The sequence below is a fragment of the Morone saxatilis genome, unplaced genomic scaffold, assembly GCF_004916995.1.
Source record: "Morone saxatilis isolate NCDOM2014 unplaced genomic scaffold, NCSU_SB_2.0 Contig24, whole genome shotgun sequence".
Taxonomy (NCBI): Eukaryota; Metazoa; Chordata; class Actinopteri; family Moronidae; genus Morone; species Morone saxatilis.
In genome coordinates this window covers 12194485-12200612 of record NW_023339807.1, presented here as the reverse complement: position 1 = coordinate 12200612, position 6128 = coordinate 12194485, and positions in this window count along the sequence as shown.

Here is a 6128-nt window from a genome sequence, read left to right as displayed (position 1 = left end):
AAAGCTACATCCTGACTGGAGTTTACTTAAATATGTGAAACAGTTCTCTCTGCTGGTCCAGGAATGTGATGAAGAAAGTCAGTAATAATAAATAGGTCTGTCCAATACCAAACAAACAAGGACCAAAAGATGAAACTACAAGTCAAGTAAATGCAGCTGCTACTTTATATAATACATAAACTCATGATAACTACCATATGTATATCTTTGGTTTACATATACTTTCCTTACAGTAAAAAATAAATAACTAAATAAATATATATATATATATATATATATGTTTATCAAAGAAGGTAAATATATAAACATTTACGTTTCTGATGAGGTTTTCCACACGCAATGTAGACGGAGAAGGCTGTCTCTAATATTCAGGATTGATTTGTGGATTTGACCCATGAACACATACAGCAGTGGGTTCAGGCAGCTGTTGAGAAAGGCCAGGCTGGTTGCTATGGGGACTCCGATAGTGGTGACATGGTTTAATGTTTCACTTGCATGAGTAGCCATGTTGATCACCACCGACCACCAAGATTGAGGAACCAAACTGCTCCTTTCCCGAGCTCAACAAGAAAAAGGGCTGGCAGCAAACAATGTGAGAGACTTTCCCAGCTCAGCATTCGTAATCCATACTTCTCATACTTCCATATACAGTATATCTGGATATATATCGTATTAATTTTCTCCATCCTTGTCTTGAGACCAGCCTGTGATGGCAACATTGAAAATAAATGTTAATAATAATAATGATAGTAATAAATATCATCGTCATCATAATCACAAAAGATAAGATAAGATAAGATAAGCTGTTCCTTTATTAAACCCAAATTGACACAGCAGTACAGGGGAATGTAGTGCAACAAGTAAAGAAAGAGAATAAAAGATAATAAAATATAAAATATATACACTATATACAATAAAGTGGAATGTGGTAAACCTGTGTATATCTGTCCATGTGCAATGTTCTGTGCAAAGTATTGTGCTTGTACACAATACATCCTGCATTAGTTAATGCATGAAATCATCATGAATCATTATGCATTAGCTCGGTTGTTCAAAGAATGCCCTGCGACGACTACACATAGGCAATTTACACCTCCGACCACCAGGTGGAGCATCATTTTTTTAGACATAAATGAAAGCATGCGTGTAGTCGCCACGGGGGGGCGCTCTTCACAGCGAGCAGCTTCTGGATGCTCTTGTTGCTGCACACACACCTTTATTATGTATATCTATGGCTGCACAGCACCGCTCTGTGTTTGAGAAAGAGGGAGGGGGAGAGAGGGTATGGACTATTGCAGCAAAGTATGTATATAAGTAAACTATAACCAAAACATAATAAGAATTGAGCTTTAGAAAAACTACAAACATTTTACAAATATCAGTAAGGCTGGATCAAACTAAGTGTGAATAGCTTAGGCTACAGTGCCTTTAATATAATAATGTATGTAGTGGTATAAAAGAAGTTAGATTTAAACATACTAATAAAATACTAATCATTACTGGAATAAATGCACAAAAACACAGTAAGATCCAAGGTGGTGATACTTTTGTATATGGACATTTGCTCTCTGTATGCAGAAGATTAGATAGATAGATTGAAGGACTGAAAGGATTGAAGATTACAGTCTGGATAGATTTTATTTTTATATGATGTCATATATGATAAACTGGACTGGACAGAGTGACAGAAGGTACATTTCTTCTCTTTGCTACCCCTCAACAACCATCTAACCTCTTGGTGTTGCTGCATCTTCACCATGCCATATGTACAGAAAGTGTTACGGAGAGGCAACCCACCTGAGATGAGTTAACCAAACCTTTCTACATCCATGTATAGATAATTGTGGAAGTTGAAATGAAGCTTTAGCATGTGTGTCCAGTTCCACAATGATTGAGATTTATAAAACAGAATTAGCTGCACTTGCAGCTCTATGAATCTGGCAAAAACAATGCATATTTCTGTCTGTGTGTACACACAGTTTTCATTGTGAATCTACGCAGATGTTTATGCATGTGGCCCCTGCTGCCTGCATCTGATAATGTTTATTCCCATCGAGGCTACACTTATCGCCTACCGACACACAGCGCAGTACACCTCACGGTTACTTCCCGAGTCAGGCCTCAGCCATGGTTCAAACTTCTTGTCCTCCAACCATTTGTCTTGCATGGCAAACTTGCATTTCCCCTTTTATCTAGGTAGTTTGACACCCGTGCTTAAAGGTTCCTTTGAGTAATGTCAGATGATGTTAAATCTATGAGGATTCCAAACTTTAGCATGCACCCTCTATTGAAAACGTTACCTTGGAAAATGTGGTTAAAGACTTTCTAATACTTTTTAAAGGGCTTTAATTGTGACTAAATTGATTTACAAACTTTTAATACTTTTTAAGACCCTACGGACACCCTATCCTCTAATGCTCATTGGTTGTTGGATCCTGTTAGGCAATAGAACACATAGATGCCTGAATGGTGCAAGTATTGGTAGTTATCTACATTATTTTCCTTCCTGTCAGCATATTTTGCACTATTAGTCAGATTTCTTATGAAATTTAGAAACTTATATGATGTGCTATTTTTAGTTGAGTAACTGCTTGTTGTAGGCGGCTGCATATATGAAAAAAAAACACCTAACCCTAACAAAATTCTAACAAGAGTTTTCTGAGCTGTTTTTTGTAGTATTAGGTGTCCTTAACACAATAACATACTAAAAGTTTACCAAAGTTTGACCACTAGAAAGGTGTAATTTCATTATTACATTATTATATCTTCATTATTATTCAATATCTTTATATTTGACCTAGCCAACGGTATCTTGGTGTCTAACCCATGTTTTCCTGGTTATGATCCATTTGGACCTAATTGCACTGACCAAGATTACATACGATGGAATACATGATTGTTGTGAGGTTACTCGTAAAGGTTGTTGATCTTTGGGTTTGGGGTGAACGCAGAGATGTAACGATTTAACCTATGTCATGTACACTCCTACTTAGTACCAGTGTTTTTTGGAACACATACCCTTTTTTTGCTAAAACACAGACTGACCATTCAATCGTACGAAGTTATTGGCACCCCAAAAGTAACTTAATATGGAGTTGTATAAAATTTTGACCCATCAAAACTCTGAATTAGCCCCAAAACAGGAGCCTGTGTGTGAACCCTCTAAAAGTGACTCATTTCAATTTGAGTAAGGTGATACATTAATGTAATGAATCATCCCTATAGATGTTCTTTGAGTATGAAAGTGGCCATTATACTAAACCCCCAACAAAACTAAATTCCACAAATTTTCGGCAATTCTGAAGATGGTAGGAAGAGAAATCACGGACATCTTGTATTTGCCGCAAAATATCAAATGTCTCTTAGACAAAAGATAATCCAAGGATGATATACAAAAGCCCCATTACTATCGAAAAATATTTTCTCAGCTTTTTATTTACCATTTGAAGCAAAAGTGGCCAATGTCCAAAAATTCTTCATACCCTTTGCAAACTGTCACAGTCAATATGGGCAACAAAATCCAAGTTCTATATCGATTCGCAGACATGTCAACAGCTGTTCTAAAGCATCCCCTACATTAGCCTGATCTCTCATTGGAACCGCTATTTTAATCCCAACTCAACCAGGTGAAAAAGCAGGCAGCTCTCTGTCAAGTTGGTTTGTGCACAGCATGGGCTTAACGACAAAGGAGCTGCACCTGAGGAACCGTGCAGCTGCGCATTGGGGTGCCCTCACAAGTCAGGAAAGGGCTATCAAGGCCCATAGCTACAATGTTTTCAAGTTCCAGTGGCTAACAGTGGCAAAGTATTCATAAACAAAGACCAAAGATGTTCCGCACTGGCTGGAAAATCGTCAGAGGACCGTGGTACGGGACACAGCCAAAAGTCGAACACCCCTGTCGCTGGCCAGGAGATAGCGTCGAGACGAGCGTGACAAAAAATCCAAAGATCACTACCCAAAGGCCAATCCTGATGAACTCTGGGCTCTTGCCTCGGTGGCCAACCCGGTCCTCAAGGCAGAGAGTCAACGGACACGCGCACCCCGACCAGACCCCCAACCGGAGGATGCCAACTTCTCCCAGATAGGGCAGCACCAAAGCCCGCTTCCTTCGCAAAGCTCACCTCGAAAAAGTCATCGACTTCTGGTCTTTCTGTTCTTCATGGTCGGATGAGAGAAAAAATTTTATTGTTTAGCCACAAATGATGAGTCCTTGCATCCTGGCGTAAGAAAAGGAGAACCTTCAAACCCCCAAGAACACCACCCGTCAAAACATTATGATGGTTGGGAACCTAATGCTTTTTGGGGTGTTTTTCAGCCAATTGGCACCGCAGGGAATCTAATCACAAGTAAACTGGCACCATGAAAAAGGGGCCACGAATACCATCAAGAATTTCTCAACAACCAACATCAGCAGTTCTGCAGAGAAACTTGGCCTTTGGGCACCAAGTGGACCATTTCAGCACAACCAATCAGACAACCAAAAAGCACACAGCCAAAAGCATGTGCGAAAGCAAATGGTGTGTGGACAAAAAATTAACGTTTTGCAGTGGCCCGCCAAGAGTCCTGAACTTGAATTCCAAACTTACGAATCTGTGGAGTGGGAGCGTTAAAGACAGGGTGAGACCCTCCCCAACAAACCTGAATGAGTTGGAGCTGCCATGCTAAAGGACTGAATAGGCAAAAATACCCGTGGAGATATCGCAAAAAGCTGGTCAGTGCGAATTATGGAAGCCGCTTGACTTGCTGTACACTAGCAACTAAACGGCTTTTCTATTGACATATTGATGAAGGGTATGAAATGAATTTCGGAACACTCTTTTGTCACAATGTAAACTAAATAGCTATTATTATATTTTTTCCAGCATCGCATGCCTCCTGATGCATAGAACATCGTCTATTACCTTCTGGGAACGCCTGTGTCATTTCGCACATCAAGAAAAACTTGCTGGTTGAGAGAAAGGTTACTTTAAGTCCAAGATTTGCCAGGGGTACTGATAATTTGGGGCTTGCGACTATAAATAGCTCGTAAAACAGTTCCCGGCTGGTCAAAATAATATTATTAAAACCAAAGTCATAATTATTAAGAAAGTCTATCCAAGCATACCATCTGCAGTATATATCAAAGTATTGTGTAAACCATGATGCATGAGGATATACCATTAGGCACAATGAGAAAAACAGCTAAACGTCCCAGATATGTTGTACTTTAAATGGCAAAGTGAAGAACTGGAAGCAACAATAACATCATCAATCCTTCCAATATACGATATGTCCAACACACATTAAAAAATCCCAAAATAAAGCTCTTATGGACAGGTAACAAAAATATTCACGGCCTTACAAGTCTATGCGAGAAATGAAGGTGTCATTACATTTCTTCTCGCGTTTCTATGTTCGTCCCAACGATTAATGATGGAACCAAGAGTAAAGCAAAACAAATAAATTACAAATAAACCATAAAATTATACTGAACGATCCATGTTATTGATTAACATGCAAATAGCCTGTCCCTTCAATAAAAAAAAAAAATGTATCAAACAGAATCCAAGCATTTAAGTGAAACACTTTTCTGGTTCCTTTACATGGATGCGTAGAACGTGACCCTGATTGGATGCAAGGTGCCTCAGTACACCTGAAGAAATACACATTCATAGCGGTGAAGTCTATGTGGCAACAAAAGTAGCAAAAAGGATTGAATTGCGAGGCCAGAGACTACAGATCTAGTGGCCATTTGCTACTCAACCATGCACATTTATTACTCTCTGTCATATTACTGTACAGTTTCACTCCCTGTCACAGATCTGTAGCACAATCTTGACACCCCTCCAGTGTTCATGCATCCACTTCTCTCCGTGCTCTGACTGTGTCTGTTGACGTTGTTTCTTTCCTCCTGAAGGGCAGTCTCCAGTACATTCAAGGATGGATTTCGGAAAACCTTGTCCTTGGAAATCTTATGACCCCATGAACCACATACAGGTCAGTGGGTTCAGGCAGCTGTGAGAAAGGCGCAGGCTGTTGCTATGGGAAAGCTCCGATAGTCGATGACATGGAATAATGTTCTCACTTGGAATAGTAGTCCGTGAAAATTACCAAACTCAATAAGAGCCAATGATGTGATACAGGAGCCC